The sequence below is a fragment of the Coffea arabica genome, chromosome 3e (genome assembly GCF_036785885.1).
Source record: "Coffea arabica cultivar ET-39 chromosome 3e, Coffea Arabica ET-39 HiFi, whole genome shotgun sequence".
NCBI classification, from domain to species: domain Eukaryota; kingdom Viridiplantae; phylum Streptophyta; class Magnoliopsida; order Gentianales; family Rubiaceae; genus Coffea; species Coffea arabica.
In genome coordinates, this window is record NC_092315.1 from 12304936 (window position 1) to 12319979 (window position 15044).

Sequence of the window (15044 nt, forward strand, 5' to 3'; positions counted from 1 at the left end):
TTTCACTAGCACGTATTTTAGAGTTCAATCATACTGACAGTCCTTTTTGTGCTATAGAAGCAATTAAGGAATTTCTACTCTAATTGCTCCCAACTGTCAATGGTACTAGGTTCTAAATCTGTGTACCAATCAAAGGTGTTACCCTTTAATGAGTGAACAAATTACTTAACTAGCAAATCACCATCAATGCCAGCATTGTTACAAGTTTCGACAAAGTGTGCAATATGTTGTTTAGGGTTATCCTTGTCATCAAATTATTGAAACTTTGAAAATTGATATCCTACAGGCATCTTCAAACTTTTACTCTTGTGGTGTAAGGTTTGATATAATTGCTATATGACTTGGTATTTTCACCAATCTTGTCCTTGATCGTACCTTGATAAACTCCTTTAAATTATCGACATGAATGGTACTATTAGGAGAGATTGAAAACTCCTTCATTATTCGTGACTTGGTATCCTTTTTCTCTTTCTCCCTTGATGATGAGTTACTTTCATATTTTTTACCATGGCCATTAGTTTGGCTATTTTGACATCTTGACTTTGCACGTGCCCTGCTAGCCCTTCGACAATTTGACAAGATTTGAAATTTGATCTTCACGGTTGTGGTGTTAGTCATCATGATGGGCATTACCACAGCATGGACTCTCTTCTTGTTGGGAAAAATCTCAAAATTTTTTCTTTCAACCACAGCATTCGCCTTAACCCTATCTACTAATTTCTTAGCCTTGCTCCTCATCATAAGTGTAGTATACTGCATCTTCTGAGTTGTTGGGATGCCAGCAACTGAGCCTTCAAGAGCAAAACTCATCTTCTTGGACTCCATTGATTCTTGAAACAAGTAAGTTATTGAAAGAAAAGAGATGAAAGACAGAGATGGTTCCACCGGACGTGTCATAAAATTTGTAAGCATAAATTTTGTTGCCTAAAATAAAGATAAGAAAATTTGCATAAATATCAAATTTATTAAATCAAATAATAAAAGGGTTATAATTTTTCTTGAATTAAAGATATTAATCTTCTGATTCTTCTCTTCAAAAAACTTCAATTGAAGGGCTGAAAAGACTTGTTTACCGATGAAGAGGGTGTTTCCTACGATTTTGACATAGAAAACCTCTGATTTGATGATGACGTTAAATAGTTGATGTTGGGTTTGGATTTTATTCCATCAATCGTTCATTTTGTTGGATTTGGATTTTATACCACCAACTGTGGGATAATTGGTGGGATAAAACCCAAACCCAACAAAATAACGGTTGGTGAGATAATACTCAAATCCAATAAAATGAATGATTGGTGGAATAAAATTCAAACCCAACACTTGTATCTTTAAATCTTCAACGTCGATAGAAGGAGGATTTATTTTAACTTGATTTGGATTTGAATTTAAGGGAAAATGCTCTCAAGAGAATTTGACAGAATTTCTTCAAAATTTAGAAATTTCAATGTGTTTTTGTACTAAGAGAAGACCTTTATTTATAGGCAAAATATGTAGATTATGTCTTCAAGAAAATTCTCCGGAACCTTCCTGCGTTTGGGTAACTTGTACCTCGAGAAACCCATTTAACTTAGGTTTAAATAGTGGGCCTATTGAAATAATCCATTGTGAATTAATAAATCAATTAATCCACTTTAATTTAAATGGGTAACACAAATTTGATTTGATTTGATTTAATAGCCCATATATCATTGGTCTAATTTGTCAATCAAAACATAATGGACTGCTATAATTTAATTTAATGTAATGAAGATCAATTTAATTTATTTAATCTTGACTAAATAAATTTTCGTTGTCTACAGCATGTACGTGTAAATTTCCAAATAATGATACTTTTCAAAGAGAGTTTTCAAATAATGAAAGTTCTGAAACAAGGCATTCACCGAATGCGTGAATGTGTCTTTTTAAACAACGCATTTAGTAAATACGTTTTTAAGGAAAAATGCCTATACAAATAAAAGAATGAATTCTGTAAATGTGTCTTTTGAGGAAACAACACATTTACTAAGTACGTTTTTTCACTCTTTGGGAAAAAACACCACCATTTGAAAGGTAATTTTAGAAAATCCCACTTTTTGAGAATTTACTCAAGCTTGTACTTGACAAAATATGTTGGGAAAATTGTGACGTCAGGTGAATTGTAAAACTGTTGTGCCATCGTAATGTATGTTTTGCACTAGATTGAGTAAGAATTATATCAAAATAGTCGGCCACAATATAGGAATGTGAAAACTTTGTGTTAGGTGAGTTGTAATATTTTTGTATCATCTAACGTATCTTTGCAAACGATTGAGAATATAATAGATGGAAACAATAGGTCACAATGTTGAAATGTCAAACCTCATGTTTCAAACCAAATACTTATTAAACTCCTTCATATCGCTAACGAATTTTGATTCTGAAGTAATACTAGTTTTATTTAATTATTTGCCTTTTTTGGAACAATATTAAAATGTAGCCATAAATTTAAATTCCAAAATTGTTGAATACTTGAGGAATTCTAGAAATGGCACTGAGAGTCAAAGTTCACCTTATTCAAAAGTCACCAGCCAGCTCAGAGTGCATGTTTCTATTGAGTTTCAGGTTCAATGTGTACCCACTTCCACTTTTGGCTGATCAGCCAGGACTAAGAGAATTAATTGATTTGCTTGCCGTTTTTGAAAAAGGATTCATTACTTTTTTTTTCTTTGAGCATTGGTATCTCCACCCTCAATGATACTAATCTGGATTCAATATAAGGAGTGTTCGTAGAGGCTGACTCTTACTCGGGAGTGAAGATTTGACCCAGAGCTTTTCAAGGCGTCATCATGTGTAAGAGTCAAACTTACGAACTCTGTGCATAGATAATTTTAGCTCCAGTTTGTGGAATGTCTTGAAGTTACGTGAGTTGTAATATTTTGGTATCATCTAATGAAATTTTTAAAAGATTGGGAAATAAAATAGAGCAAAACACCAATTTATTCCCTAAATTATTTTGCTAAAATCAAAATAGTCTGTAAATTTATTTTGAGTCAGTTTAGTCCCCCAACTATTTTTACAAAGCTGAAATAGTCCTTAAACTTTATTATGAGCCAATTTAGTCTCTCAACTATTTTGTTTAAGTGAAATAGTACCTCACCTTTATTTATTTGGCCAGTTTGGCCCTTGTTTGACTGATCCACCCATTTTATCAACCTTGTGCACTAACAATCAGGGGCAACATAAGAAATTTAGTCAATGCCCTTACTAAAATGATAGAAGAAATGGATATCTGACAAAAAATTAAAAACAATATTGAATCATACAGAGAACAAAAAATATAGTGTTTCTTATGGAGAAAAAAAATGGAGCTGATGCCTAAAATCTCACATGGATCCAACTCAGTCCATTGAATGGAGAAAAGGGAAAATAATACAACAAGAATATGCTAAAAGTTGGAAAAATGTGCTATAATTATGATTACTCCTTTAACAAATAAAGCTGAAAGAAGCCCAATTTCTTTTTGTTTTCCATATTATTCAATTTCGTTGTCGATTTTTTGATAGATGTATGTTTTTTTATTGTTTTAATAAGGGCTATGATTGGATTTCCTATTATGCCATTGGTTGTCGATGCTAAACTTGATAAATTAGATGGATCATCCAAATAAAGACAAAATTGGCTATGTAAACATTAGTGAGGGACTATTTCAGCTTAAGAAAAATAGTTGAGGGACTAATTGGCTTATAATAAAATTAGGGACTATTTCAGCTTTGTAAAAATAGTTGAGAGACTAAATTGACTCGTGAAAAGTTTAGGGACTATTTTGACATTAACGAAATAGTTTTGGGACTACAAACATTAGGTCACAATGTTGAAATATCAAAACACATGTTTGGGACCAAAACTCATAGAACTTCTTCACGTCGCTAACGAAATTTGATTCTGAAGTAATGCTAATTTTATTTATTATTTGTTTCCTTGCTGGTCTTCTGTCTTTTAGGTTACAATATTAAAATGTATCCATAATTTTCAATTCCAAAATTGTTGAATATTTAAACGAATTCTAGAAAGGGCACTGAGAGTCAAAGTCTTATTCAAACAGCCAGCCATCTCAGACTACATATTTTTTTATTATCAGGTTCAATATGTATCAGTGCAATTTTTGAATGATCAGCCATGACTAAGAGAATAAAATAATTCACTTGCTGTTTTTAGATATGAATTCATGACTGTCAGTAGTCTATAAATACACTTATTGCTCACCACTCTTTGCACCGCAAAATCTTTTCAAGATCCATCAAACCCTCCTGTTCTTGATCTTTGTCCATTTGTGAAAAGACAAATTAAAGCATCATGGCCCTTATCACTTGTAGTGCTGAGATGACCTCCCCAATCCCTCCTGCAAGGTTGTTCAAGGCCGCCATCCTTGATGACCACCCTTAATGCCACAGGCTATTAAGAGTGTGGAAATCCTTGAAGGAGATGGTGGAGTTTGAACCATTAAGTTGCGCACATTTGGTGAAGGTTAGATGTTATATTAATGTAGAACCCAAATTTTAAGGATCTAATAATAATCAATGCGTGCAGGGTTACAGAATTGGAGGGATAAAACAAATACTCAAAATATACGTGGAAGAAAAGAAAATAATAAATTCAACTCACAATATTATTGAAATTTCAAACAATGAAAAAAAATCATACCACAATAAATTCTGCTGGTTCTAATAATAATCAAAGCATACAAGGTTATAGAATTAAAAGGATAAAACAAACACTCAAAATATATGTGGGAGAGAAGAAAATAATAAATTCAACACACAATATTATTGAAATCTCAAACAATAAAAAAAGTCACACCATAATAGAAAACCTTGCTAATTCTTCTAGATTCTTTCTCTTGAGAAACCAACCTAAATAATGTCCTATTTATAATCTACCAAACTTGTTAGGAAAGAAACCACTTGCATAAGAAATTACCAAATAAAACAGAAATTCCTAAATCACACAACTACTAAAAACATAACTCAAATAAAACTAAAAAATAAATAAATGTTTCTTGGCTTAGTTTAATTTGTCAACGTTTCCTCCCTTAAACCAAACTATCCATTGAGATAGGTTCAACACCATCTCGAGCAATAATTTCTATGTTGTAGTACACTTGACATGAAACTCTAACTTGTTACCAGTTATTAATTTCATTTTTACATGTAACAGTGGATGCACTATGTATTTTGTAAAAAATTTCTCAGCAATTTCTTCTTGATCAAAGTACTCACTTATACAAACACATTCATCACCAGAATCACCATATTTACCACCAATGTAAGTGCCTAAAAATACAAAATCATAGATTGCTTTCTCGCTAAAATTATCATCACCAAATAATTCAAAATAACCACTACTACAATCATCCAAAATTTTCATACTATCAGTCAACTCTTTTGGAGTAAAATATTTTTCAACTCCGATGACATCCATATCTATCAAATCAAACATTCTCCCATCACTTTGAAGAGAGTCCGCAACCAACGAATTTTTCAACAACAATTTCATGTTCTCTTCTCTTATCAAATCAAAATTTTCTTCTTCTTTTGTCAAATTACCATTTTATTTTTTTCAACAAATTCATTACTTCTAATTTCTCCAAACAAGGTACGCAAATCAAAACTATCAATTGATTCAAAATTTTCGATATCACCCATATTATCAACAAATCTATCATTTTTAAAATCCACAAACTAATTCCAACAACTAGACTTCGATTTGAAAGCATAATTTCTCTCAATCGTGTGCAAAACATAGTAAATATCCTTCCAAAATCTCTAAAGTATTTTAGTACGACCAATAAAGGTTTTATAAATACTTTCTGCCATTATTTTACGCATCACTTGAAAGAATAATTGTGCCTTTTTCTTAAAAACATGTTTTGCCAACTTACTTGCATCAACCCAACAAAGAATATCATCAAAATTACATTGTTTGACATATTTTTCCACTGTTAAAATCCAACCAAATATGTATGTCTATTTGTGCTTATAGGAGTCAATATGAAAAATTTTTCACCGTGAATCAGATCTTTATAATATTCCATTATTTAACAATTTGTATACCTGAATAATTTTTTTTCCTCCATCCTGTCATGTTTTCTTGGCCTCCCTGGTTGACTAACCAAATTATTGTTGTATGTATACCCATGCTCGTCAAACCTCATTCGTGTACACTTGTAAGGAGTGGTTCTGAGCTTATTGTGAATGCTCAGTACCAAGAAGTAGAAGAGAGAATCCATAAGAGAGAATTAACTTGGCTAAAGAATTAGGAAACAATTGAGGGATTTTTTAAGAAATTAATTCTCCAACTGCCACTTTTGGAAATTTTCTATCAACAACTGGTTACCAAAACACTAGCACATAGTAAGAAATCTGGATAATTTCAGAAACCTCCCTTGAGACTTTTAATAATCTCAAGAAGCTCCCCTCAATATTTTAAAATTACACGTACCATCCCTATTGGTGCAAAAGTACTCTACTACCCCTAATAGGATACTCAAAAGAATTTTTTTATGGGAAAAAAGAAGGCCAGAAATCCAAGCGAAAACAAAAAAAAATCAATTTATTTTCTCTTTTAGCCTTTTACGCTTTTGCCTTCTACCTTTGCTCACTTTCCCATGCCAATCTTCCTATAACCACTTTCCCCAACTTTTCTCCTCTACTTCAAGACCAATTTTTGTCCATCAATCCTGGCTTGTGCTTTGTTCCATTCCCTTCCCTTCTCCTTCTTTGATTTCCCCTACATCTCTCTTTCTCTTTGCAAAAGTGGCTAGGCTCATCTCTCTCCTTTTTTTCCCCATATTTTAAGTGTAGTGGGTTTGATTATTTTGCATCTATTTTATTTGATTTTGGTTGATTATGGGTGATAAAACTTGGTGATGTCACATATTAAAAGTTTGATAGAAGGATATTGGGCTTTAGACAATGATTTGCTGAAAAAAAATGGCCGCAATGAGAGGAAGAGGCAAGGGGATTTGAGTGTGGGGTTGATTGTTGATGAATTGTTGTTTTGGAAAAAATTTGAGGTTGAGTTTTATCAAATTTGGTGGCAAGTGGCGAGATTTGTTCAGGTTGCGGGAAATAAATTGGATTGTGGTTTCTTGGGCACCCACAGTCGTTGGAATTGGTTTTGATTCAAATTAGGGTGGTTACTTGATTTTCCTAATAGTGTTGCTTAAAAGCACACGATCATCAAAATTCCTTATTTTTATCTTTTATTTTTTTTGTAGAAAAGATTTCATGACTTTCGTGATAGTCTAATTTGGAAGAAGGCAATCAAGGGATGCAATCAACATTTAGCAAAAGCTCTTGTTCTTTTCTTTGTAATTTTTGGGGTAAAAGGGGTAGTTTAGGGTATTTGAAGGAAATGATAGTCTATTGGGTCTATTTTGAAGCATAAATAGTGAACGTAAGGGAGGTTGGTGTTATTTCTGAAACCTAAGGGGAATTGTCTGAAATTGTTCGAGACCTCGGAGGAGGTTTTCAAAATTATCCGTAAGAAATCAAATGCGAAACTTGATTAGTACACGCACACACGACACTGCACCACGCCATGCGTGTGTTGAGGACTGATGTCCGTAACCAACGACAAGCAGGTTTTCAATTTTTTTTTCCTTTCCTGGATTCAGAGATGGTGTCAGCTTCTATTATTGGTGAGCAGGAGGAAATCCACAATATACAGTACACATCACCCATATTCTTTTTAATTGAACAATGTATGAAATTATGGTGATTCGAAATTAAATTATATGTTTATTGGGCAACGAATCCAAAATAAGAGTTGGAAATGTATTGTGACAACAATTGTTAACTTTGGCCACAAATGATCAAAATAAATATTTAAGGTTTAATATGACATTATGGGTTCAAAATATAGTTACTTGTTATGAAACAACTAAAAGTGCAGATGCCCATTTGGATTCTCAAAAGGATCAATTCATAATTCATTGCTCCCAAGAGGATTAATTTATAATTCATTGCTACATTATGTAAAGAAATTACATTGGATGAACGGTTTCAATCCATAAGAGCTATTCATGTATTGGATGAACCGTTTCATATGGCTATTCATGTTCTTGTAGTAATGAGTGTTTAATAGAATTGATGTATCTTTAATTTTGTAGTACCTATATATAGAGGTACCTTGGCACCTCTTGGGTGTACTTTTTGATTAGTTGGAATAATTAGAAAATCATTCTCCATTTCTGTATTTCTTTCTCTAATATTTCAATTCCTATTATAGTAGTTCATTTTTTTTTAGTTTTACAACACGTTATCAGCACGAGTCTCTACTTTTGAACAAAAAGGTGAAAACGGAGCCTCTACCTTAAAAAAAAAGTGAAACACGAGCTTTTGCCGAAATTCTGCCGTATTTTTCCAGTAACTTTTGTCTACTTATTGAGAAATGGATACCAAATATTTGGGATTAAATAATGGTGATGATGACATTTGTCTCATTGATAGTGCTACTACGCACACTATATTGAAAAATAAAAAAATTTTCTTGTATGAAAATGGGAGAGACAAATGTTAATACCATAAGTGATAGTGCAAAATTGATTGAAAGATCCGAAAGAGCCATTCTATTTCTTCCTGAAGGGACTAAAATTGTCGTAAATAATGCACTATTGTCTCCCAAGTCTCGGAAAAATTTATTGAGTTTTAAAGATATCCGCGAAATCGGATATCATATTGGGACAATGACTGAGACAAATGGAGAATTTTTATTAATCACAAGTATCATTTCTAGGCAGAAATACGTAGTAGAAAAATTACCTTCTTTTTCTTTTGGCTTATATTATGTACAAATTAGTGCAATTGAAATTTATCACCTAGTAGCCCAGAAGTCTACTCATTCCAATAATTTTATCATTTGGCATGATCATTTCAGAAATCTTGAATCTATAATGATGAGACGAATAATCGAGAATTCACATGGTCACTCATTGAAAAATCCAAAGATATTAAAAGCAAATGAATTCTCCTGTGTTGCTTGTTTCCATGAAAAATTAATTAGACCATCGCCAGCTAAAGTTGGGACTAAATCCCCTAAATTTCTAGAACGAATTCATGGAGATATATGTGGATCATTTTGATAATTTATGGTGCTAATTGATGCATCATCTAGATGGTCACATGTATGTTTATTATCTACTCCCAACCTGGCGTTTGCGAGATTGCTTGCTCAAATAATTAAATTGCAAGCACAATTTTCAGACTATCCAATAAAGAAAATTTATTTAGATAATGCTGGTGAATATTCGTCACATGCTTTTGACGATTATTGCATGTCCATTGGAATAACTGTTGAACATCCTGTAACTTATGTTCACACACAAAATGGTCTAGCCGAATCATTTATTAAATGGCTACAATTAATTGCTAAACCATTGTTGATGAGGTCTAAACTATTTTCATCTGCTTGCGAACATGCTATATTACATGCAGTAACACTTGTGAGAATTAGACCGACAAGTTATCATACTTATTTTCCCCTACAATTAACTTTTGGTTATGAATCCAATATTTTTTATTTACGAATATTTGGTTGTTCGGTTTATGTTCTAATTGCACCGCCCCAACGTCGTAAATTGGGCTCGCAAAGAAGATTGGAAATATATGTCAGGTATGAATCACCTTTAATTATTAAGTATATGGAACCATTGACAGGTAATTTATTTACTGCGAGATTTGTAGATTGTCATTTTGATGAATCACATTTTTCAACATTAGGGGGAGATAAAAATCAACCGAAAAAGGAAATCACTTTAAAATATCATTGAATTTTCTCGATTCTCGTACAAAAGAATGTGAACTAGAAGTTCAAAAGATTATACATTTGCAAAAAATTACAAATCAATTACCGGATGCATTTAATGACTCCAGAAGAGTTACTAAATCACATATTTCTATTGAAAATGCTCTGATTAAAATTAATGTCCTTGAAGGACAAATTACAAGTGCTAATGAGTTTAAAGTGCGCTTGAAGCGTGGGAGATCTCTTGGTTCCAAAGATGAAAATTTTCGAAAGAAAAGAGGAGTACATGAATCAACAATTAATGACAAAATTCAACCTCCTGAAGAGATCACTCCTAAAGAGCCAATTCTTGATGAGAATGAAATCATAGAAAATTCAATAAATTTTGTCACTTCAGGAAAAAGTTGGAACCGAAATGAAATAATTATTGATAGTATTTTTGTATATAATGTAGCACTTGATATTATGGTAGAGAATGAGGATTACGAGCCTAAATCGATTGATGAATGTCGACGTAGAAATGATTGGCCAAAATGAAAAGATGTGATCCAATCTGAATTGGACTGACTAGTTAAAAGAAAAGTTTTTGGACCGTAGTCCAAACACCTGAAGGTGTGAAGCCAGTAGGATATAAATGGGTATTTGTGAGAAAAAAAATGAGAAAAATGAAATCGTGAGGTATAAAGTAATACTTGTAGCCTAAGGATTTTCACAAAGGTCTGGATTTGATTATAATTACACGTATTCACCTGTAGTGGATCCTATCACATTTAGATATCTTGTGAGTTTTGCAGTACATAAAAAATCAGATATGCATCTAATGGACGTCGTTACTGCATATTTATATGAAAATCTTGAAAATGATATTTATATGAGAATTCCCGAAGGATTCAATATGCCTGAAGCATGCAAATCAAATCCTTAAAATATTTATTTAATTAAATTACAAAGGTCTTTGTATAGATTCAAAGAATCTGAACGTATGTGGTACCGCCTCAATGAATGTTTAATTAAAGAAGGCTATACCAATGATCCAATATGTCCATGTGTCTTTATCAAGAAAAATGGATCAAATTTTGTGATAATTGTTGTATATGTTGATGATTTAAATATGATTGGAACTCCTGAAGAGATTCAAAATAGTGTTGAATATTTAAAAAAAAAATTGAGATCAAAGATTTTGGAAAAATAAAATTCTTCCTTGGTTTACAAATTGAGCATTTGAAAAGTGAAATTTTTGTCCACCAAACTGCTTATACCCGGAAGGTATTAAAGCGATTTTATATGGATAAGTCACATACATTAAGTATTCCAATGGTCTGATCATTAGATCCTAATAAGAATCCTTTTAAACCGCGAGAGGAAGATGAAGAGATACTTGGTCCTAAAGTACCATATCTCAGTGCAATTGGTGCACTACTGTATCTTGCTAATTGTACAAGACCTGATATATCATTTGCAATAAATTTATTAGCAAGATTTATTTCCTCGCCCACAAGACGACATTGGAATGGTATTAAACATATTTTTCGTTATCTTTAAGGAACAAATTGATCTTGGCTTATTTTATTCAAATAAATCTAAACTTGAATTGCTTGGTTATGTTGATGTTGGATATTTATCTGATCTGCATAAAGCAAGATCTCAGACTGGTTATCTATTTACATATGGAGGTACAACCATTTCTTGGCGATCTACAAAGCAATTATTAGCCGCCACTTCATCGAATCATGCTGAAATAATAGCAATTCATGAGGCTAGTCGAGAATGTGTTTCGTTAAGATCAATGACCTACTATATCCGGCAGAGTTGTGGGTTATCCTCCGAAAAAGAAAATCCTCCAACTATATTTTATGAAGATAATGCAGCTTGTATAACTCAATTGAAAGGAGAATATATTAAAGGAGATAGAACGAAATATATTTCACCAAAATTCTTTTTTACTCATGATTTACAAAAGAATGGTGAAATTGATGTGCAACAAATCCGATCAGATAATAATTTGATAGATTTATTTACTAATGTATTGCTGACTGCAATATTTGAGAAATTGGTGAAGAATATTGGAATGCGACGACTATAAAATCTCAAATGATATTTGCATCAGAGGGAGAAATCAATACACAAGAATAGTGTACTCTTTTTTCTTCACTAGGGTTTTTGTGCCGTTGGATTTTTTCCTAGTAAGGTTTTAATAAGACATATTCTGTGTATAATGGATATCCAATGGGGAGTGTTATGAAACAACTAAAAGTGTGGATATCCATTTGTATTCTCAAGAAGATCAATTCATAATTCATTGCTCCCAAGAGAATTAATTCATAATTTATTGCTACATTGTGTAAAGGAATTACATTGGATGATCGGTTTCAATCCATAAGAGCTATTCATGTATTGGATGAACCATTTCATATGGCTATTCATGTTCTTGTAGTAACGAGTGTTTAATAGAATTGATGTACCTTTAATTTTGTAGTACCTATATATAGAGGCACCTTGGCACCTCTTGGATGTACTTTTTGATTAGTTGGAATCATAAAAAAATCATTTTCCATTTCTGTACTTCTTTCTTTAATATTTCAATTCCTATTATAGTAGTTTGTTTTTTTTTTTTTTAGTTTTACAACATTACTTAAATAAGAGAGTTATTGGACTATATGTTTATTGACCTCTACTAACTTATTTAAGGTCATTTTATATCACTATCCAAAGAAGAATTAAGGTCATTGTATATCACTATCCAAAGAACAATTCTTGGGCGCTAACATTTTTCTTACATGCCAAGACTATTAATGAAAGTTGACCCAAATCTCTCTCTCTTTCTCTCAATTCTTAGGACTGATGCCAATTCTTACCATTTAGAAAGAAAAATTAGATTGTTTATATATATGATGAGTTCCCTCTAAGTCATGGTTAAGAAAAATTCTTAGTTAAACGTAGTTTTATGAAATGTGAATTTCCTTTTCGTTGTCTTTATTCATTAGTATTGTTGGGATTATTGTATTATAATTGCAATGCACAGATACATGGACTTTTGACATTTTTTCTTTTTAATTGACTCTGACTATGTCTCGAACTCGAGACATCAAACCTGGAGACGACTTTTGTCCAAAATGCTTGTAAAAATTCAGAAGAATAATTTTGGACCTTATTATTTAATAATGGTACAATTATGAGAGTCATTCCTAGTTAATTATCAAACTTGGAACTTGAAAATAATGTCGACATCATGTCCTTATTATTTTTTTGTTTCATAGAAAAATAAAGCATTCTCGGACTCGACATTATCATATTATTTTCAATTGTCAGCTTAAGTGAGAAAGACAGGTGAAAATTTTGTGCATTACTAATTTATTTAGGCCTCACGCGTCGCGCGAAGGTGCCCACATCATCTTCGCTGTATTGGAGAAATTTGAGCGCTTTGATCATAAGAAATTCACAATCACAACTGGCCACAAAGAAAGCACTAACTGGTTTAAACAAAGCATGCAAATTTCTTAAACAATAGACACCTAAACCAACCATTTTACCGTCTTGCCAAAAAAAGGGCATTAAAGTAAAAACAACCTATGCCTAACACAGCTAACAAACTTCAGCACCTTCACTTCACTGCCACGTCATCAACAACATTTGCAAATTTCCAAGGAAGTCCATGCACTAAAGGTGCCCATGCCCCATAGGGGACCTCAGGTTAGTGTTCAACTCCTGTCTTTCTATTCTTAGGAAATATTGAAATTAAACGTTATAACTAATCCTGATTTCCTTATGCTATATTTGTACACAATTTGGCAACAAGGGCTCTTTTTTTTTTTGGGATAAGATCATCTCAGCACCCGCAGACCCGTCATGTATCAATATTTCTGTACTTAGCATTGGCTTCTTCCGCCTGAAGAACACAAGAACCACCGAAATAGATGGTGAATGAAAGTGCACTTAACCCTTTTAATTTTTAAAACAATTGCTTTTAGAAAAAAATAATAAAAACTTTTTTGAATTTAATTTTAGAGAAGAAGAATTTTAAACCTTTTTGAATTTAATCTTGGAGAAGAAGAAGTTTAAAACGTGCTTTAATTTTCACAACTGATGATGAAAATAGCAAAATGTTCACGGAGAGTGACAAAAGTGCCATCTTATCTTTTTGCTGACTGCTCCGCTTTCCAATGAGAGGGTCCAGAAGGGACCACGGGGAAGAACAGTTGCAGGTCCAATCGTTTCTAGCGATTTTGTGTATTTTATACACCGTATAATTTTATTTGTACACGATATAACTTTATTTGTACAACGTGTGATTTTAAAATAAATTCTTATGAACCCTACACACGTTATTAAAAATGAGGTACAAAAAATAATTTGGATCGCATAAATTTTTTGGACCAAATTTTGACCGTGAACAACTCAGGAGCGATCCATCTGATGACCGCTTCTGCCTCTTATCCATCCAAAAGGGGGTGCCTCTGCTTCATATTTTATCCATATTGAAATATTTTTTTTCCTGTGCCTCTAAGTATTAAATGTGAAAGGTTGCCCACCATATTTGACGAAACCGTTTATCCTAATTGATTATTATCAATAGGGCATAACTTTAATATTCTTCGTCCAACCCTTTCTGGTGATTGCTGCAACTCCAGCCGTCTGTCAACGACCATCGAGCACCATTAACCGACAACTAACTAACCACTACTAATCTATTCTCAAATTTTAATGAAATTGCACAATTAGTTTTCATTTCTCACTTTTATTTCAAATTTGGTCTCAATTTAATGTGAACCCCAACAAATAAGATCGGAGTTGAAATCAAAGAAGGTATTTCAATCACCATCAGATAAATTCTTCATATCTAGTTTTGTTTTTGAGATGCATAGAAAATGTAAGCTGATTTTTCAATCTACGAGAAAAACGAAGTCTAAGAGAATAATTTTGTCAAAATTTGACAATGGAATAACAGTTGTGAACGGGCGGCCACTGGTTGGCAGCTAGAAGTTATAGCAGTTTTAAAACATAATTGGAGAAAGTAAAAGATTAAAACTATGTTGTCTACTATTAACGACTTACATTGACAAAATGGCTAAAGTTAGGGTTGAAAAATAAATCAAACTATGCGACATTCGAATCGACTTCGATTGGTAAGAGTTTATTTCAATTTAGTTTGTCAACTAGTTAAATCAAATTTGAACAACATTTTATAGTCGATAACTTTGAAACTTGATAAAAAAGTCTGTTTAAACTCGATTTAGTAAATAAACAAATCAAGTTTGAACAAAATTTTAAACTCATTAAAATAA